At 42.5% G+C, this 22,944-nt stretch overlaps 2 protein-coding genes across 3 annotated transcripts in view; both read right to left on the bottom strand.

The window, feature by feature from the left end:
• Positions 1-22,944, bottom strand: part of DHX15 (DEAH-box helicase 15) — a 382,063-nt gene that overhangs the window by 297,383 nt on the left and 61,736 nt on the right. The window lies entirely within an intron of this gene.
• Positions 1-22,944, bottom strand: part of CCDC149 (coiled-coil domain containing 149) — a 111,012-nt gene that overhangs the window by 87,448 nt on the left and 620 nt on the right. The window lies entirely within an intron of this gene.

Genomic DNA, 22,944 nt, shown 5'->3' with positions numbered 1-22,944 from the left:
TGTAAAATGGCTCTCAAGAGGTGCCTGCTCCAAACATATATTGACTAGGCAGAGGGAGGCTGTACTTTTTGCTATATGTAATCATTTGAACCATGGGCTCTAGCCTGCAGGCAGTCAAGTACACAGGAAACTTTGTACAGCACATTCTTAAGAAGCAAGTGCAGATGTAAGCTTTAAACAAGAAATACTTCCTCAAAGAGCCTAACAAGTTCAATCATCCACTACAAAATAAGTTTCAAAGCTGGTTTCTAGAAGGCTGCTTTATCGCCATGACATCAAGTGCCAGCTCTCTGGATCAGCAGAACAAATGTACAGAGATAGAGGTGGGTAAGAAGAAACTGGCAGCTTGATCTTAGGAACATTTATTTGAAATAAATCCTATCTAGTTCCTCTGAACTTAAACCAAGTAATTCTATCCACATTTATTGATAAATACTACTGAAATTATTGAGACAACCCTCTGAGTCCGCATGGATAAAGTTTCTAAACGTTATCTTATGCATGTGAAAAACAGGAGGGAGGGGAAAAAATTCAGGCAGAGACTTATGGTAGCATTTAATAACTGCTTCAAAACTAAATGATTCAGTCTCTTTTTTGGAGGGTGGTATTCCTGTGAATACATGGGAATCTCATTTTTAAAGCATTTATGCCCTGGATCATTAATGCCTCCATGTTCTGCAGAACAGTTTGGATTGTATAAAAGAAGGGGTGATAGTCCCAGGATGTAAAATGGATATCAATACTGTATTCAAAGATAAAGTATTGATACCCATTTTACATCCTGGGAGTATCGTCTCTCCTTGCTTGACAGCTTCAGTGGATGTACCACTCCTTTTTGTTCTTGTATAAAAGAAGGGCCATCCGTATCCCTCTCAGAAACCAACAAGTTGATCCAACAGTTAAAATCAAGAAAAGCTTCAGATGCTGATGATATCCCCTCTGATCTGTTAAAGGCCCAATTTAGACAGGTAGGCTCCAGACCTGGCATCACTGTTCATATGGACTGACTGTATAACATGTATTCCAGAGAACTGGGGTTTAGACATTATTATCCCAATGTATAAGGAAGGAAGTAGATTTAATCAAAACACTGCCCAATTAGTTTGCTAAGTCAGCAAACCATATGCATTGCCAACTGCTTGAAAAACTATTGGACTAATTAAAAACTAGATGGTGTTTAATGTCTCTCTGAGGCCGCTAAGGGAAGTCATCCAGACAGCCGGAGTGGCATGTCACCAATATGCTGATAACATGCAGATCTATTTAACCTTCCACCCTTCTGCAAGGATGCTATCCCATCCCATGAGCGCTGCCTGGTTGCAGTACAGGAGTGGATGGAGGCCAACATATTGAGGCTGAACCTGGACAAGATGGAGGTCCTTCAGGTGGATGCCCCACCTGTCTGCGGACTGGGTGCCTCCTTCTCCTTTGGAGGGGCTACTCTCTCTGCTAAGGATGAGGTTTGCAGCTTGGGCGTACTTCTGGACCCAGCATTATCAATGGAGTCCCAGATAGCATCTGTGGTCTGGTCTGCCTAGTTCCATGTGAGGCAGATTGTCCAGCTTTATCCCTACCTTGACGCCAGACCCCTGTGTTGATCCACATACTAGTAATCTCAAAATTAGACCACTGCAACACTCTCTACATGGGACTACCTATGAGGCTCCCACAGAAACTTGAACAGGTCCAGAACACAGCAGCCAGACTATTGAGTGGAGTGAATAAATATCATCATATCACTCTAATTCTGGCTGCCTTGCACTGGTTACCTATTCATTTCCATGCCAACTTCAGGTGATGGTTTTAACCTATAAAAACTAAACTGTTAGGGACCTCACTAACTGGCAGAACACCTACTTCCAACAAGATCTGCCTGTCGTACAAGAACATCCCAAACATGTTTGCAGGTATGATGAGGATGCTAAACCCCAAGAAGAGAGCCCCAGAGAGAGAAGACGAGAAACTGGGCTTTCTCGGCAGTTGCTCCTCGGCTGTGGAATAAACTCCCCGCCTGCAATTCATTTGGCCCCTTTGCTGGTAATATTTTAAACGTCACTATTTAGGCAGGCATTTGAAAACATCATACCTGCAAACTCAGCTGAGTCTAATTAGCCTATCTGACCAACATCCACCATTGTAAATGCTTTATTTTTTTTACATATTTTATTTTGATGTATTTTTGTGCTTTGAGTTTACTGTTTCTTTGTATTTTATTATTTATATTGTTAGTTACGTTAAATTGCATTTGGTTGTATTTAAATGTTGTAAACTGCCCAGAGTGGCCTCAGTCAGATGGGTGTTATGTATGTATGTATGTATGTATGTATGTATGTACGTACGTACGTACGTACGTACGTACGTACGTACGTACGAACGAACAAACAAACAAACAAACAAACAAACATTCTTGAAGAAGGACAGGGGAGTTTTAGAACAGGAGTTTTAGAACCAGGGATTTATCCATCAGACCTACTGGGATCTGCCACACGTTAACTAAGCTGCCACCAACCATTCCCTTTAATAAGTCACACAGACCAGGGATGGATTTTTAACCAATAAAAGAATAAGGTTTATTTAAAACAACACACAGGGAAAATAAAATGATCAGGTGAATAAGATTTAGTAACGTGGCTTAGTTTCACTCATACATACACACAGTTTGGTTCACACAGAACCCTTAACTTGAAGCACAGACCCTGAACCTATCAGTTCTGGCTAACCAACAGACACCTGAACCTATCAGGTTGGTACTCTGACACACAGTAGTACCCTGTCTGACACACAGACTCCCACACCAGCTTCTTCTTCCCAGCTGCTGCTTCGTCACATCCCAGCGTCTCCCTTCACCACACAGGCTTCACATATATATACAGTACAGCCCCTCCTCCTGATGTCCCGCCTTCCACTCCCCATAGGATGGAACTTTCCCTCCAAACCCATGACAGACAGGTAACATCAGTGCTGTATGTAACACCTCCCCTCTTTATAAGTTGTTTTGTAGGGGGAAAGCTAAGGTGCTTTTTCCCAAAAAAACAACCTGGATAAAACACACAACACAGTTATACATACAATATCATACTTACTTATACTTACATTCTAAGTTAACCATATCAATTAGGCATTTAACCATTTACCATATACATTACATCAATTTACCTTTATTCATACAAACCAAGTTCAAAAAACAGGTACATTTAACTTTTTGTCATCAATATATATATAGTCCATGTTTCCTTCGCCGTCTTCATTCTTCAGGTCTTCTTGACAAGGCGTCAGCAACACAGTTCACTGACCCTCTGACCACCTTCACTTCAAAGTCATAGTCCTGTAGATTTAAAGCCCACCTCATAAGTTTGCTATTGTGGGGTTTCATTGTCTTTAACCATTGCAGTGGTGAATGGTCAGTGCACAGAATAAAATGTCTTCCCCAGATGTAAGGCTTGGCCTTCTGGATCGCGTAGACTATGGCCAAACACTCCTTCTCCACGGTTGCCAAATGTCTCTCACCTTTCTGGAGTTTCCTACTCAAGTAGGACACTGGATGCTGGTCACCATTCTCATCCTCCTGGCACAGAACTGCTCCTACCCCGCTGTTAGACGCATCGGTGTAGATGATGAACTCCCGGTCGAAGTCTGGAGCACGCAGCACTGGATAGTTGATGAGCGCCTGCTTCAACCTCTGGAACGCCTCCTCACAGTCGCTGGTCCACGGGATGCGGTCATCAGTCTTCTTCCTCGTCAGATCGGTCAGCGGAGCCGCAATCTCGCTAAACCTCGGGATGAACTTTCTGTAGTAGCCCACCAACCCAAGAAATGATTTGACCTTTTTCTTGGTGTTGGGTCTAGGCCAATCACGAACAGCTTCTATTTTGGCCTCCAGGGGTTTTATCACTCCTCCCCCTACCATGTGACCCAAATATTTTGTTTCTGGGATACCCAGCTGCAGTTTGTTCTCTTTGCAGGGCCTGGGCCAAAGCACTCCCTCCCCTGGGTCAAAGTGCCTCTCCCTGGCTTCCTGGTCATCCCAAGCTTTCTTTCTGACCTTTTGAGCTTGCAGGGTCTCTGCTGCTAGCTCTAGGTTTCTCTTTAGGTCCTTCCTCAAAGAGTCTCTATCTGTCACAACGTCTTGTGGGTCATCCTGGGTGTTCTGCTCCCAATTTTGTTTGATCAAATCAAGGGGCCCTTTCACCCTTCTCCCAAATAAAAGTTCAAATGGACTGAACCCGGTACTGGCTTGTGGCACTGATCGATAAGCAAACAAAAGGGATTGCAGCTTCTGGTCCCAATTGTTTGGATTCTCTGCCAAGTAAGCCCTAATCATGCGCATTAGAGTCCCATTGAACTTCTCAGTTAACCCATTACTTTCAGGATGATAGGCAGTGGTTTCCTTGTGCTTAATTCCACAGATTTGCCATAAGCGTTTCATGAGCTTTGATGTGAACGATGCTCCCAAATCTGTGATTATTTCTGAGGCAAATCCCATCCTGGACATATACCCCACCAAGGCATCTGCCACTGTGTTAGTTTCAATGTTAGTCAAGGGAATGGCTTCAGGGTACCTTGTGGCATGGTCCACAATGGTGAGAATGAACCTGTTCCCCCTCTTTGTGGCCTTGGGCAAAGGTCCCACAATATCCACCCCTATGCATTTGAACGGAGTGTCAATCACAGGCAAAGGGCACAACTTTGCTTTGGTCCTGTCGCGGCTATTCCCCTGCCTTTGACACACATCACATTGTTTACAGAACTCCCTGATCTGCTTCCCTATGTCAGGCCAGTAAAAATTCTGTGTGATTCTCTGCTGTGTTTTGTTCACCCCTAAGTGTGCAGCAAACATGTCAGAGTGTCCCCTTTGTAAGATCATGGGGCGATACTTTTCAGGTACCACTAGCTGACTTCTGATCCCATCTCCCCCTTTTGAGATATTCCTCAGGGTCTCTCTATATAAAATCCCCTTTTTCTCCAGAAATCTCACTGGGGTTTCAGGTGTTAGCTGGGCGTCAGTCACCTGTTCAAAACACTTTTGGAGAGTGGCGTCTGCCTTTTGCTCCTGTCCAAATCTGCTGTCTGTGGTTAAGGTTTCCACCACAGCTTCTGAACTCCCCCCACCTGCTTCCGTCTCTGGCTCATCATTACCCCCCTGAACTGTCCCCGTGGTGGCTTGTGAGCGTGTAATCACTAGCACCCGTTTCACATGTTCAGCCAGGTCATTTCCCACGAGCACGGCTGCTGGCAGAGTCGATGAAATCGCTAGCCGCCAAACTCCCCTCCAGCCTTGAAAGTTCACAGGTACCTCCGCGACTGGTAGTGAGATTATCTGCCCCTCAATCCCTGCCACCTTCATGCTCTCATTTGGGATTACATATTCCCTAGGAATAATATCTGGATGGCACAGGGTCACCTGAACACAAGTGTCCCGCAGCCCCCTATACTGACGGTCAAGTATTCCTACGTCCACCCCTGCTGTCTCAAACAACTGAGAATCTGTTCTCACCAGCAGGCAGCGCCTGACTTCTACAAGAGGACCATTTTCCTCAGCCTGATCAGCAGATGTAGCTGTTCCAGATTGAGTCGCCATGGCAACAGGCTCCCTCAGTGACAATGAGCCTTGCTCTTTCTGGACACAGAACACAGCTTTTGGCTTGGTTCCACTCGAATCCTGAGGCACCATTCCTTTTAGCTGCTTTAATTTCTCACACTCTGAGATTAGATGGCCTTTTCCCTGACAGAAATAACATTTTCTGGTGTATTTTGATTCTCTCTCATCTTGTTTTGGTTTTCCCTCCAAAATCTGAGGTCTTAGTTTCATGTCTGAGGGCTTCCCTTCACCATGGGCCCCTCCCCCTTGCTGGCTTTTCCCTGGTCCCTGAGAGTACTTGCTGTAGGTTTCTTTGGGTTTACCTACAGATTTCCCCTCACCCAAGGGCTTTCTTATTTGCGAAATAAAATCTGCAATCTCGGCTGCTTCTACCACAGATTTTGGTTTCCTTTCCCTCACCTGGAACTTCAATTCCCCATGGAGAACTGAATAGAACTGTTCCAGCGCTATCAAATCTTTAAGCTGTTGAAAGGTCTCTGTCCCCTCCTGCGATAGCCATTTCTCAAGCAGCCTCACCAATTGGGCCCCCACTTGGGTAAAAGTCTGCTCTGGCTTTTTGGTGATTGACCTAAATCTTTGCCTCAGCTGTTCCGCATTTATCCCATGTCTTGCAAACACCAGTTTTTTAAACTCTGCGAAATCTTTCATCAGTTCCTCAGGCATCTCGGCATAAACCTCAGCCAGGCTACCACTGATTAAAGATCGCATGATGGTCATCTTCTCAGTTTCCCTCACTGAGAAGTCCACAAACGCTCTTTCCACTAAGGAAAAGAACACCTCAGGACAATCTCCCTTGTGGTACACAGGGAATTTCTTCAGGTCAGCTTTAGACAATTGGCCTCCCTCAGAATCCCTATTGTTATTATTGTTCTGGTTCATCAGTTCCAATTTTTTTAATTCAAACGCCATTTTCTCTCTCTGCAATTCCAATTCAATTCTCTGTCTCTCTATTTCAAATTGCCTTTGTTTCTCTCTTTCCCTTTCCTCCATTTCAAATTGCCTTTCCCTTTCCTCTCTTCTTTCTCTCTCCAATCTTTCCTCCACTTCAAATTGCCTCATCCTCAGTTCATGCTGTTGGGCTATGAGCAATTTTCTGAGCTCTGGGTTCTGTTCTCCCGTGCTGTCACCTTGCACTGAGCCAAATTCATCCTCAGAACCTTGGTCAACCTGGGGGTCTTTCACTTCACCCATTTCTGCCATCTGGCTTCGAGTCAAGGGCATACTCCCCCCCAGAACAGGCTGCTTTCAAAAGTCAAGCCTCAAAATAAAAGCGACCACTTTTTTTTTTCTCTTGCCTCAGAACCAGCTTTCTATAGATCGCTGCTGTTCTTCAGCACTACTTGCAACTGTAGCCAGCCGGAGTCCACCCCCCTCTGCTGGGCCTCTCAGCAGGCAGGCTAAATCACTTCTGTTTCACAGTTTTGCCTCAGCTTTTTTCCCGCCAAAAACAGGCTGCCTCAGAGCACCCTAATCTAGTCTCCCCAGTTGGCACGTTCTTCCACTAGCGCACCTCCCCGTGAGGTACACCTAGAAGATTACCTACGCACCTCAGATTGTCCCTGACTAGACCCCCCTTGCTCTGGCCACACTTGCCAAGGCTTTGCTGGACCGCTGGACCACTGGACCAGTCGTATCCCACACGCTGGACACCAATCAATGTGACAAACCCAGACCTACTGGGATCTGCCACACGTTAACTAAGCTGCCACCAACCATTCCCTTTAATAAGTCACACAGACCAGGGATGGATTTTTAACCAATAAAAGAATAAGGTTTATTTAAAACAACACACAGGGAAAATAAAATGATCAGGTGAATAAGATTTAGTAACGTGGCTTAGTTTCACTCATACATACACACAGTTTGGTTCACACAGAACCCTTAACTTGAAGCACAGACCCTGAACCTATCAGTTCTGGCTAACCAACAGACACCTGAACCTATCAGGTTGGTACTCTGACACACAGTAGTACCCTGTCTGACACACAGACTCCCACACCAGCTTCTTCTTCCCAGCTGCTGCTTCGTCACATCCCAGCGTCTCCCTTCACCACACAGGCTTCACATATATATACAGTACAGCCCCTCCTCCTGATGTCCCGCCTTCCACTCCCCATAGGATGGAACTTTCCCTCCAAACCCATGACAGACAGGTAACATCAGTGCTGTATGTAACAGGGACTACCTATGAGGCTCCCACAGAAACTTGAACAGGTCCAGAACACAGCAGCCAGACTATTGAGTGGAGTGAATAAATATCATCATATCACTCTAATTCTGGCTGCCTTGCACTGGTTACCTATTCATTTCCATGCCAACTTCAGGTGATGGTTTTAACCTATAAAAACTAAACTGTTAGGGACCTCACTAACTGGCAGAACACCTACTTCCAACAAGATCTGCCTGTCGTACAAGAACATCCCAAACATGTTTGCAGGTATGATGAGGATGCTAAACCCCAAGAAGAGAGCCCCAGAGAGAGAAGACGAGAAACTGGGCTTTCTCGGCAGTTGCTCCTCGGCTGTGGAATAAACTCCCCGCCTGCAATTCATTTGGCCCCTTTGCTGGTAATATTTTAAACGTCACTATTTAGGCAGGCATTTGAAAACATCATACCTGCAAACTCAGCTGAGTCTAATTAGCCTATCTGACCAACATCCACCATTGTAAATGCTTTATTTTTTTTACATATTTTATTTTGATGTATTTTTGTGCTTTGAGTTTACTGTTTCTTTGTATTTTATTATTTATATTGTTAGTTACGTTAAATTGCATTTGGTTGTATTTAAATGTTGTAAACTGCCCAGAGTGGCCTCAGTCAGATGGGTGTTATGTATGTATGTATGTATGTATGTATGTATGTATGTATGTATGTATGTACGTACGTACGTACGTACGTACGTACGTACGTACGTACGTACGTACGAACGAACAAACAAACAAACAAACAAACAAACATTCTTGAAGAAGGACAGGGGAGTTTTAGAACAGGAGTTTTAGAACCAGGGATTTATCCATCAGACCTACTGGGATCTGCCACACGTTAACTAAGCTGCCACCAACCATTCCCTTTAATAAGTCACACAGACCAGGGATGGATTTTTAACCAATAAAAGAATAAGGTTTATTTAAAACAACACACAGGGAAAATAAAATGATCAGGTGAATAAGATTTAGTAACGTGGCTTAGTTTCACTCATACATACACACAGTTTGGTTCACACAGAACCCTTAACTTGAAGCACAGACCCTGAACCTATCAGTTCTGGCTAACCAACAGACACCTGAACCTATCAGGTTGGTACTCTGACACACAGTAGTACCCTGTCTGACACACAGACTCCCACACCAGCTTCTTCTTCCCAGCTGCTGCTTCGTCACATCCCAGCGTCTCCCTTCACCACACAGGCTTCACATATATATACAGTACAGCCCCTCCTCCTGATGTCCCGCCTTCCACTCCCCATAGGATGGAACTTTCCCTCCAAACCCATGACAGACAGGTAACATCAGTGCTGTATGTAACACCTCCCCTCTTTATAAGTTGTTTTGTAGGGGGAAAGCTAAGGTGCTTTTTCCCAAAAAAACAACCTGGATAAAACACACAACACAGTTATACATACAATATCATACTTACTTATACTTACATTCTAAGTTAACCATATCAATTAGGCATTTAACCATTTACCATATACATTACATCAATTTACCTTTATTCATACAAACCAAGTTCAAAAAACAGGTACATTTAACTTTTTGTCATCAATATATATATAGTCCATGTTTCCTTCGCCGTCTTCATTCTTCAGGTCTTCTTGACAAGGCGTCAGCAACACAGTTCACTGACCCTCTGACCACCTTCACTTCAAAGTCATAGTCCTGTAGATTTAAAGCCCACCTCATAAGTTTGCTATTGTGGGGTTTCATTGTCTTTAACCATTGCAGTGGTGAATGGTCAGTGCACAGAATAAAATGTCTTCCCCAGATGTAAGGCTTGGCCTTCTGGATCGCGTAGACTATGGCCAAACACTCCTTCTCCACGGTTGCCAAATGTCTCTCACCTTTCTGGAGTTTCCTACTCAAGTAGGACACTGGATGCTGGTCACCATTCTCATCCTCCTGGCACAGAACTGCTCCTACCCCGCTGTTAGACGCATCGGTGTAGATGATGAACTCCCGGTCGAAGTCTGGAGCACGCAGCACTGGATAGTTGATGAGCGCCTGCTTCAACCTCTGGAACGCCTCCTCACAGTCGCTGGTCCACGGGATGCGGTCATCAGTCTTCTTCCTCGTCAGATCGGTCAGCGGAGCCGCAATCTCGCTAAACCTCGGGATGAACTTTCTGTAGTAGCCCACCAACCCAAGAAATGATTTGACCTTTTTCTTGGTGTTGGGTCTAGGCCAATCACGAACAGCTTCTATTTTGGCCTCCAGGGGTTTTATCACTCCTCCCCCTACCATGTGACCCAAATATTTTGTTTCTGGGATACCCAGCTGCAGTTTGTTCTCTTTGCAGGGCCTGGGCCAAAGCACTCCCTCCCCTGGGTCAAAGTGCCTCTCCCTGGCTTCCTGGTCATCCCAAGCTTTCTTTCTGACCTTTTGAGCTTGCAGGGTCTCTGCTGCTAGCTCTAGGTTTCTCTTTAGGTCCTTCCTCAAAGAGTCTCTATCTGTCACAACGTCTTGTGGGTCATCCTGGGTGTTCTGCTCCCAATTTTGTTTGATCAAATCAAGGGGCCCTTTCACCCTTCTCCCAAATAAAAGTTCAAATGGACTGAACCCGGTACTGGCTTGTGGCACTGATCGATAAGCAAACAAAAGGGATTGCAGCTTCTGGTCCCAATTGTTTGGATTCTCTGCCAAGTAAGCCCTAATCATGCGCATTAGAGTCCCATTGAACTTCTCAGTTAACCCATTACTTTCAGGATGATAGGCAGTGGTTTCCTTGTGCTTAATTCCACAGATTTGCCATAAGCGTTTCATGAGCTTTGATGTGAACGATGCTCCCAAATCTGTGATTATTTCTGAGGCAAATCCCATCCTGGACATATACCCCACCAAGGCATCTGCCACTGTGTTAGTTTCAATGTTAGTCAAGGGAATGGCTTCAGGGTACCTTGTGGCATGGTCCACAATGGTGAGAATGAACCTGTTCCCCCTCTTTGTGGCCTTGGGCAAAGGTCCCACAATATCCACCCCTATGCATTTGAACGGAGTGTCAATCACAGGCAAAGGGCACAACTTTGCTTTGGTCCTGTCGCGGCTATTCCCCTGCCTTTGACACACATCACATTGTTTACAGAACTCCCTGATCTGCTTCCCTATGTCAGGCCAGTAAAAATTCTGTGTGATTCTCTGCTGTGTTTTGTTCACCCCTAAGTGTGCAGCAAACATGTCAGAGTGTCCCCTTTGTAAGATCATGGGGCGATACTTTTCAGGTACCACTAGCTGACTTCTGATCCCATCTCCCCCTTTTGAGATATTCCTCAGGGTCTCTCTATATAAAATCCCCTTTTTCTCCAGAAATCTCACTGGGGTTTCAGGTGTTAGCTGGGCGTCAGTCACCTGTTCAAAACACTTTTGGAGAGTGGCGTCTGCCTTTTGCTCCTGTCCAAATCTGCTGTCTGTGGTTAAGGTTTCCACCACAGCTTCTGAACTCCCCCCACCTGCTTCCGTCTCTGGCTCATCATTACCCCCCTGAACTGTCCCCGTGGTGGCTTGTGAGCGTGTAATCACTAGCACCCGTTTCACATGTTCAGCCAGGTCATTTCCCACGAGCACGGCTGCTGGCAGAGTCGATGAAATCGCTAGCCGCCAAACTCCCCTCCAGCCTTGAAAGTTCACAGGTACCTCCGCGACTGGTAGTGAGATTATCTGCCCCTCAATCCCTGCCACCTTCATGCTCTCATTTGGGATTACATATTCCCTAGGAATAATATCTGGATGGCACAGGGTCACCTGAACACAAGTGTCCCGCAGCCCCCTATACTGACGGTCAAGTATTCCTACGTCCACCCCTGCTGTCTCAAACAACTGAGAATCTGTTCTCACCAGCAGGCAGCGCCTGACTTCTACAAGAGGACCATTTTCCTCAGCCTGATCAGCAGATGTAGCTGTTCCAGATTGAGTCGCCATGGCAACAGGCTCCCTCAGTGACAATGAGCCTTGCTCTTTCTGGACACAGAACACAGCTTTTGGCTTGGTTCCACTCGAATCCTGAGGCACCATTCCTTTTAGCTGCTTTAATTTCTCACACTCTGAGATTAGATGGCCTTTTCCCTGACAGAAATAACATTTTCTGGTGTATTTTGATTCTCTCTCATCTTGTTTTGGTTTTCCCTCCAAAATCTGAGGTCTTAGTTTCATGTCTGAGGGCTTCCCTTCACCATGGGCCCCTCCCCCTTGCTGGCTTTTCCCTGGTCCCTGAGAGTACTTGCTGTAGGTTTCTTTGGGTTTACCTACAGATTTCCCCTCACCCAAGGGCTTTCTTATTTGCGAAATAAAATCTGCAATCTCGGCTGCTTCTACCACAGATTTTGGTTTCCTTTCCCTCACCTGGAACTTCAATTCCCCATGGAGAACTGAATAGAACTGTTCCAGCGCTATCAAATCTTTAAGCTGTTGAAAGGTCTCTGTCCCCTCCTGCGATAGCCATTTCTCAAGCAGCCTCACCAATTGGGCCCCCACTTGGGTAAAAGTCTGCTCTGGCTTTTTGGTGATTGACCTAAATCTTTGCCTCAGCTGTTCCGCATTTATCCCATGTCTTGCAAACACCAGTTTTTTAAACTCTGCGAAATCTTTCATCAGTTCCTCAGGCATCTCGGCATAAACCTCAGCCAGGCTACCACTGATTAAAGATCGCATGATGGTCATCTTCTCAGTTTCCCTCACTGAGAAGTCCACAAACGCTCTTTCCACTAAGGAAAAGAACACCTCAGGACAATCTCCCTTGTGGTACACAGGGAATTTCTTCAGGTCAGCTTTAGACAATTGGCCTCCCTCAGAATCCCTATTGTTATTATTGTTCTGGTTCATCAGTTCCAATTTTTTTAATTCAAACGCCATTTTCTCTCTCTGCAATTCCAATTCAATTCTCTGTCTCTCTATTTCAAATTGCCTTTGTTTCTCTCTTTCCCTTTCCTCCATTTCAAATTGCCTTTCCCTTTCCTCTCTTCTTTCTCTCTCCAATCTTTCCTCCACTTCAAATTGCCTCATCCTCAGTTCATGCTGTTGGGCTATGAGCAATTTTCTGAGCTCTGGGTTCTGTTCTCCCGTGCTGTCACCTTGCACTGAGCCAAATTCATCCTCAGAACCTTGGTCAACCTGGGGGTCTTTCACTTCACCCATTTCTGCCATCTGGCTTCGAGTCAAGGGCATACTCCCCCCCAGAACAGGCTGCTTTCAAAAGTCAAGCCTCAAAATAAAAGCGACCACTTTTTTTTTTCTCTTGCCTCAGAACCAGCTTTCTATAGATCGCTGCTGTTCTTCAGCACTACTTGCAACTGTAGCCAGCCGGAGTCCACCCCCCTCTGCTGGGCCTCTCAGCAGGCAGGCTAAATCACTTCTGTTTCACAGTTTTGCCTCAGCTTTTTTCCCGCCAAAAACAGGCTGCCTCAGAGCACCCTAATCTAGTCTCCCCAGTTGGCACGTTCTTCCACTAGCGCACCTCCCCGTGAGGTACACCTAGAAGATTACCTACGCACCTCAGATTGTCCCTGACTAGACCCCCCTTGCTCTGGCCACACTTGCCAAGGCTTTGCTGGACCGCTGGACCACTGGACCAGTCGTATCCCACACGCTGGACACCAATCAATGTGACAAACCCAGACCTACTGGGATCTGCCACACGTTAACTAAGCTGCCACCAACCATTCCCTTTAATAAGTCACACAGACCAGGGATGGATTTTTAACCAATAAAAGAATAAGGTTTATTTAAAACAACACACAGGGAAAATAAAATGATCAGGTGAATAAGATTTAGTAACGTGGCTTAGTTTCACTCATACATACACACAGTTTGGTTCACACAGAACCCTTAACTTGAAGCACAGACCCTGAACCTATCAGTTCTGGCTAACCAACAGACACCTGAACCTATCAGGTTGGTACTCTGACACACAGTAGTACCCTGTCTGACACACAGACTCCCACACCAGCTTCTTCTTCCCAGCTGCTGCTTCGTCACATCCCAGCGTCTCCCTTCACCACACAGGCTTCACATATATATACAGTACAGCCCCTCCTCCTGATGTCCCGCCTTCCACTCCCCATAGGATGGAACTTTCCCTCCAAACCCATGACAGACAGGTAACATCAGTGCTGTATGTAACAGGGACTACCTATGAGGCTCCCACAGAAACTTGAACAGGTCCAGAACACAGCAGCCAGACTATTGAGTGGAGTGAATAAATATCATCATATCACTCTAATTCTGGCTGCCTTGCACTGGTTACCTATTCATTTCCATGCCAACTTCAGGTGATGGTTTTAACCTATAAAAACTAAACTGTTAGGGACCTCACTAACTGGCAGAACACCTACTTCCAACAAGATCTGCCTGTCGTACAAGAACATCCCAAACATGTTTGCAGGTATGATGAGGATGCTAAACCCCAAGAAGAGAGCCCCAGAGAGAGAAGACGAGAAACTGGGCTTTCTCGGCAGTTGCTCCTCGGCTGTGGAATAAACTCCCCGCCTGCAATTCATTTGGCCCCTTTGCTGGTAATATTTTAAACGTCACTATTTAGGCAGGCATTTGAAAACATCATACCTGCAAACTCAGCTGAGTCTAATTAGCCTATCTGACCAACATCCACCATTGTAAATGCTTTATTTTTTTTACATATTTTATTTTGATGTATTTTTGTGCTTTGAGTTTACTGTTTCTTTGTATTTTATTATTTATATTGTTAGTTACGTTAAATTGCATTTGGTTGTATTTAAATGTTGTAAACTGCCCAGAGTGGCCTCAGTCAGATGGGTGTTATGTATGTATGTATGTATGTATGTATGTATGTATGTATGTATGTACGTACGTACGTACGTACGTACATACGTACGTACGTACGAACAAACAAACAAACAAACAAACAAACAAACATTCTTGAAGAAGGACAGGGGAGTTTTAGAACAGGAGTTTTAGAACCAGGGATTTATCCATCAACATCTGGTAGACAAGTATGCCTCACCAAAAGGTGATGCCCTTTTCACAACTTTTACTGATTTTAACTCAGCATTCGATCTTATTCCTAGAGATAAATTATGGAGCAAAACTGAGAACACCAATATTGATAGATACCTACTATTCCTTATTGACACTTGTATGAACATCACAGAGACATTCACAGAGAACATCACAGAGAACAGCAGAGACATCACCTTGCCGACAAAGGTCCGAATAATCAAAGCTATGGTTTTTCCAGTAGCAATATATGGAAGTGAAAGCTGGACCATAAAGAAGGCTGACCACTGAAGAAGTGATGCTTTTGAATTGTGGTGCTGGAGGAGACTCCTGAGAGTCCCCTGGACTGCAAGGAAAACAAACCTATCCATTCTGAAGGAAATCAACTCTGAGTGCTCACTAGAAGGACAGATCCTGAAGCGGAGGCTCCAATACTTTGGCCATCTCTTGAGAAGACTCCCTGGAAAAGACCCTGATGTTGGGAAAGGAGGAAGTCAAGAGGAGAAGGGGACGACAGAGGATGAGATGGTTGGACAGTGTCACCGAAGCTACCAAGATGAATTTGACCCAACTCTGGGAGAGAGTAGGAGACAGGAGGGCCTGGCGTGCTCTGGTCCATGGAGTCACGAAGAGTCAGACACGACTTAACGAGTAAACAACAACAATGAACATACAAGACTACAAGTGAACTGCAACCATGCTGGAGGCTTGTATAGACCAGCTCCCACATTTAATGGAATTAAACAGGAGTGGCTTGTAGCCCCAAACACTGTTTAACATCTACAACAATTCAATAGTAAAAAATTTGTCAAAACCTTACTTTCATCCTCTTAAGTTGGCCACTCGTCCACTTTTAATCCTCCTATATGATGACATTGTGTTACTGTCTCTAACTAGCACTGGTTTGAGGTGACTTTCGAAGTCTCTTTGAAGGCACAATGAGGAATTTTTAAGTAGCAATTTTTCTAGCTCCCGGCATTCCCAAGTAGTGAATGCTCAGAAGAGTGCTCCAGGACTGATAATTTTTTTCTGTACAAAAGGTGAGCAAATATTCCTTCTGTTATACAAGTATTTATAGCTAAGAGCATTGGCAAATGATGTACAGTGGGGTCTTGACTTGAGAACTTAATCCGTATTGGAAGGCGGTTCTCAAGTCAAAAAGTCTGTAAGTCAAGTCTCCATTGACCTACAGTGCATTGAAAACCGATTAATCCCATAACAGGCCGTTTTTGTTCCATTTTGGGTTTTTTCTGGTCTGTAAGTCAATTCTCCGGCTGCAAGTCAAACCTAAATTTTGCGGCCAGAGAAGTCTGTAATTCAAAAAGTCTGTAAGTCAAGCCGTCTGTAAGTCAAGGGTCCACTGTATAGATCCCAGTTGTATAATTATGATAACTTTAAAACTATTAAGAAACTATTCAGACTAAATTTTTATTTCCATACTATGTTTCTAATATGGCTTTGTGCCTAGAGGCACGTCTAATTCCTGATGAAGCTCAAGCCAGGACATACATGATAAACGGGTGGCTAAAACTTTTTTTTTTTACTTGCACCACTGACACTGATTGACACCTTTCAATCTAAATGGAAAAGGCACATGTCTAAGGAATTATTGTCTCTGGGATTTCCCCCCAGCACCTTAGTAATGCTTGTCTACTCTGAAGCCAAATCATTTAGTACGCAAAACATCTGGAATAGACATGGGAACAAATATAAAAACAAATCATAATATTCATGGAATATCGCTGATTCATCAGATATTCATCCCTTTGTATTCATCAGTTCCAGAGACCCTGATGAACACAAAGGGATGCATATAGCCATTTTATATTTGTCCATTAGTAGGAGATTCCCTCTCTGCCTATGCTCCCGTGGATCAGCTGTTCCTCAGGGGCATAGGCAGAGAAGGAAGACACAGTTGCTCTTTGCAAAGCCACCCAGGCTTGCCCTATGCATCTGCTGAACTAAGCTGATCGGCAGGCACATAGAAAGACTGGCCAAGCCTGGGCGGTTCATCCCCAACTCTAATCTGGAACACAGAATTAAAAGACCATTTAAGGTTGCTGACTATAGTGCCTTAGGCAATAAGACCTTTGTGCTCTCTACCTGTTGTTTTAACTTTTCCCAAATTCAGGAAAGTCTTTTAAAAGGTAAAGGTTACCCTTGACATTTAGTCCGGTCGTGTCCAACTCTAGAGTGCGTCTCTAAGCCGTAGAGCCAGCGTTTGTTTCTGTGATCATGTGGGCAGCACAACTAGACACAGAACGCTGTTACCTTCCCACCAAGGTGGTCCCTATTTATCTACTCGCATTTACATGCTTTCGAACTGCTAGGTTGGCAGGACCTGGGACAAGCAACGGGAGCTCACTCCGTCACATGGATTCGATCTTACAACTGCTGGTCTTCTGACCCTGCAGCATAGAGGCTACTGCGGTTTAGCCCACAGCGCCACCACATCCCTACAGCGCCACCACGTTGTGATGAATACAAAGGAAAGCCTTTTACGCTAGCCCAATTTAATGTTTTGCTTCTGTGCTCTTGGAAGGGAGATATCATGGAGTATCTTTTCGGGATAGTAGAGACGTGAAAACTGTGGGACATATTATTTTATACTGCTCTTCTACTGGGACCTTCATAAAAGAATTTCTTTTATCTATTTTTCAAAAATTCCCAGGCAGAATTTTATATTTCATTATTTCTTTCTGATCAAGTTCTGCATATTACTAATAAAGTGGCACAATTTTATATAGCTGCCATAGCTTGCCACAGTTCTCTGGTAAAACAGTGATTTTTCCCTCCTCCTGTGTTGGAAGTTAGTGATACAAATTTTTTATACTATGTGGATGTAATGTTTGGCTTAATGTGTAATTCACGTTCTATTGTGTTTCGTAGTGTACTATTTGTTTGGTGCTGGTCTTTGACCGTAATAGTGTAAGTTCAATTCAATTTACATTCTGGCGATTTCCCATCATTGATGGCTTAATATGTCGTATCTGGCAACATATGTGTGGGGTGTGGGATGGGAGTTTAGTTCCCCAGTGCACTTCCCAGAAGAGCTAGCCTGTGTGGCCTTGGGCAAGCTGCACAGTCCTAGAGGGCCTAGAGAGAATGGTGGTACACCTAGAAAACCCTGAGAAGAGTCATCATTAAATGGGAATCAAAGTGATGGCACATCATTATTATTATAATTTTCCATCTGAGAGCAAAGAAAAACAATTCATACACTAAAGTATGAATTTCGTATGTACCAGTTTTAAAAAATGATAGTAACTTTACTACATAATTATTTATGCAACTTGGGACACAAGCAACTCACTGTAGGAGAGGGAGAAAAGACACAGCTTCCTCCTACCACTACCTCCTGCTCCGAACAAATTGTCTGCTTCCTTTTCAGTCTTCACCCCAACTTGGAAATCCTAAATGTGTATCAACATTGGTTTTTCCACAGTTTAACAGCCAAAAGCTTTTGGAGACATTTGAAAACAGATTATCTCTTTCTGAAACCATTTCCTGTGCTACTGGCTCACAGGGCGCAAACCTGGGCTCAGTTTCAACAGAAAGAGGCAATAAATAAATGCCAGCTATGAATACCAAGAGAAGAGAATATGTGCACAAGACTATGTGCCCAACAAAGAACGGCGTATGCAAAGTACAGATGATGACTGCTTATTCCCAGAACTTCCACTGCAAGGCACTGTGGCTTGACCCATATGCCTAACAGCAGACTGGGCGGGAAAATTCTGAGGTACAGAGTAACATGTACCATTTCAGGATGCAAATAAGGGATGCCATTTTTAATACCTCAATTTAAAAAAAAAGCAGCACAGCAACATTTGTTTTGCTAGTTGTTTTGTCACTTACAGAGAATATTTTCCTTTTTTCAAAGCACAGGGCAGGCTGCAAAATCTAGCCTCCCAGTCAGTCTACATGACAGGGTGGACGGTATCCTTCCCGCATCATCCTCCAGCATGTATAGGCCAGGCTTTACTAACCAAGTCCTTCTAAGTGACATACTGTTCCATTAAGCTCCTGTTAGCACAGGGTGCGAACCATCTGTGGTTTGAGTAGCAAGAAAAAATATATTGCAGTCATAAATCCTCAGGGTGAGGCTCAGAAGCTGCAGCTTGTTGAAATAAAGACAGGGCAGCTAACAGGTGGAAACAGAAACACTGGAGCAAATCAAAATGGTGGCAGTTTTTAAATAGAAAATGTTTTCTATTAAAAATAAAAGTAATATAGGAGTAATACAATATTAGAATGGAAAAAGATGTAATAAAATGAAGGAGAAAGTGGAAGCATTTCAAACATTTTATAAAACTTTATATACTGTACTAGTAAAAATCCTTCTATAATGAAAATTGAAGATTATATAAAACAATTTAAATAAAAACTGTTAGATGATGATAAAAATAAAATGGAACAGTTAATTACTGATAAAGAAATAGAGGATATTATAAATAACTTAGAGACAGGAAAGCCCCCTGGAACAGATGGATTAGGCCCACAATATTATGAATTATTTAAAAAGATTCTCATACCCAAGTTAAAAGTGTTATTTAATAAGATATTAATGGGAGAAGAAATCCCACAATCATGGAAAGAGACTTTTTTTAAATATTGAAACTAGATAAAAATCCAATAAATATGGAAGCACATAGACCCATATCACTGATAAATCAAGATGCTAAGATATTCATGGCAATAATGGCAAAGAGATTAAATAATTTTATGGGGAGTTATATTGAAAAAGACCAAAATGGATTTATATAAGGCAGACAAAGGTCAGATTTAATGAGAAGGGTACTTAATTTAATGCATTTAGCTAAAGAAACAAATTCTAAAGCCAGAGTACTATCATTAGACATATTTAAAGCATTTGATTCAGTGGAATGGGATACGTTAAAGAATTAAATATGTAGGGTTTGGACATAATTTTAGGCATATAATTCACCAATTATATTCACAGAACACAGCTAGAGTATTAGTTATAGTTGTAATAGTAATACTTAATGATGGAATAACTGAGACAATATACCTAGGCCGAGGTACAAGACAATGTTGCCCCTTATCTCCAATATTATTTACAATGATAATAGAATTATTGGCACAGATAATTAGAGATGATAAACAGCTTGTAGGGATAGAACATAAAGAAAATGGTAAGATAAACTTGTTTGCTGATGACAATTACTAATAGTTAAAAATCCAATAGAAACAACAGAAAGGCTTAAATCACATTTGGAGGGATTCAAGGGTATAACGGGATTAAAAGTAAATTGGGGAAAGTCAGAATGAAAACAACATTTTAAGGTAAAATGGGAAATGTTATTAAATATTTAGGGATTAATATTACTCAGAGCTTACAGAATATAATTAAAATAAATCTGGATAGATTGAAAAAAGAGATAACTGGAAGGATAAAAGATTATCAGAAATTAAAGATTTCTTGGTTTTATGTTTTGAATGCTTCCTATAAAGATTACAGAAAAACAACTGAAAGATGGAAGATAATTATAAATTGTTATTGCAATGGAAATAAATGAGTGAGGATTAATAAGAAATTATGATATGTAACACAAAAAGGGAGGTCTTGGATTACCCAATTTAAAATTATATTATACAGCAAATCAACTCAGACATATTCCAGATATTATTAAAGGTAATAAATATTTTATTTGGACAGAAATAGAAATGCAGGTTAAGGAAGAAAGAATTGAAAGTATATTGTTTAAAGAAAAAAATGGAGAAGAGATTAAAAAGATTACTAGCCCTTTCCTTAAAAATATGTTAGAAAATTGGAAAACGTTTAGAGGTATATTGAGCTCACCGATTTCTCCTTTATCCCTGGTGGTGAATTTAAAGCATTTTCAAGAAAATCTTTTTTAAAACTCTTAAGAATATATTAAAAAATAAAGGAATAAATAGGATAAAAGACTGGATAGAGAAGATGAGAGATAAAGGAAATATAAAAGATTTGCGGAGGAGAGGGGATTTCTTGGTTTGATATGATTCAAATAGAAAGGTGGACAAGAGAGTGGAATAGTAAGGAAGGGAAAAGTAGAAAAATGACAAAATTTGAAGAGATTATTGAAAAAAGATTGAAATTAGACAGAAAGACAGAATGAAAGGGAACTGTAAATCAAATATATAAATTATTAATTCAGGCCGAACAGTCTACACAAGGATTAAAAACACAGTGGCAATATGTTTTGGATAAAGAAGTAATAGGGGAAGAATAGGATAAAATGTGGGACCAAAGAATTATGAAGAACATGTCTGTAAGGATAAAAGAAAATTGTTATAAGGTAAAATGGAGGTGGTATTTAACGCTGGTAAAACTGAAAATAAATAAAAATGTATCATCACTATGCTGGAGGTGTAAAAAAAGAGAAGGGGATATATATACATATGTGATGGCCATGTGAAGTAAGAAAGCAAGAATGGAAGCAATTTTTTAAAGAAAAAAGGGAAATAACTGGATTAAATATTCAAATGTCCCAGTCAATGACTTTATTGAATTTGGTTAAGAAGGATCAATTGTTGAAAGAAAATAAGGATTTGAGAGTAATAATGATTGCAGCAGCAAGGTTAATTTTTGCAAGAAACTGGAAAAATGATAACCAACTCAATTTAGAGGAATGGTATAGAGAACTATGTGGGACGTGGTGTTGTTGCAGGTTAAACCACAGAAGCCTCTGTGCTTGCAAGGTCAGAAGACCAGCAGTCGTAAGATCGAATCCACACAATAGAGTGAGCTCCCGTCACTTGTCCCAGCTCCTGCCAACCTAGCAGTTGTAAATGCAAGTAGATAAATAGGTACCACCACAGTGGGAAGGTAATGGCATTCCGTGTCTAGTCGCACTGGCCACATGACCATAGAAACTGTCTATGGACAAACGCTGGCTCTATGGCTTGGAGATGGGGATGAGCACCACACCCTAGAGTTGGACACAACTGGACTAAATGTCAAGTGGAACTTTTACCTTTACCTATAGAGAACTATGGGATATGGCAATTAATGATAAACTGACATGTGATATGAAAATAAGAAGAGGCCTATAAAAATAATGATTTAAAGAAAATATGGAGTGTATTCTTAGAATATGTATTTTGGAGAGGGAAGGGGTATACACCGAGGGAAGAAACAATGAAGTTTTGGAGAGAAAATGGACTGAATGAAATTTAAAATATTATTAATGCTAGCCCTGAGGGTGATGGTGGCACTAGTGTATTATGTAATTGTATTTTATTGTGGTGTTAGTTTTATGTTGTTTAGGTCGGATGTTTAATAAATTAATTTTTTTTAAATGGTGGCAGATGACCCACACATACCAATAAGCCTTTGAAAACTCTGGTGCAGTGAAATAGCATCTTTTGCACTTTTCAGACTAACAGATGAATTACAGCACAAGCTTTCAATGTATTTAGTTGAATTTCCAGAGTGGATTTTAGGGGCATATGGCTGTATGAGATTTAAGACTGGAGTTCAGTTCTCCAAATATTTTGGCCTATAACTCCCACCAGCTCCATCCAATATAGCCAATGGTAAGTGACTGATATCTGTACTCCAAATGATCTTGAAAGTCAACATCGAGATAGCTCAGTGGTTTATGTATTTGGCTGCTGAGCCAGAGATTGGGTGTTTGATTCCCCACTGTGCCTCCCCAACAGGGGGGGTGGATTTGATGATCCACTGGGTCCCTTTCAGCTCTGCAGTCCTAAGATCTCTCATCTACCAGAAGCAGACTGTACAGACGTTGAACTAAATGTACACAGTCCTCATGTTCACTCTGTACCTTTGTTTTGTGTGAATTGGATCCAAGAAACTCCAAATCAGAATTACATTTCAGGAAACCCTCATAAAATAATCCTGGGGAATCTCAGCCTCACCATTTTTGTTAAGTAAATAGAAAGTAAACTATTTTAATCACAATTTCTGATTAAGCCAGAGGTCAACAGGTGCCCACCATCTGTGCGTGTGTTTCAATAGTTTCAGTGGGATCTGTGGCAATAAAACCAACAAACCTTAAGATTGAGCTTAACAGACCAATTTAATAATTTGTCGCAAGAGCTTTAGCAGGCCAGAGCCCCTCTGATCAGATTCCTAAACCTGCAATCCTGTGCAGGCTTCCTTGGAAGTAAACCTCCAAGAACACACATATCACGTA

The sequence above is a fragment of the Pogona vitticeps genome, chromosome 5 (genome assembly GCF_051106095.1).
Source record: "Pogona vitticeps strain Pit_001003342236 chromosome 5, PviZW2.1, whole genome shotgun sequence".
NCBI classification, from domain to species: Eukaryota; Metazoa; Chordata; class Lepidosauria; order Squamata; family Agamidae; genus Pogona; species Pogona vitticeps.
The sequence above is the reverse complement of the archived record's forward strand: the minus strand, read 5'-3'. Positions and strand labels throughout refer to the sequence as shown.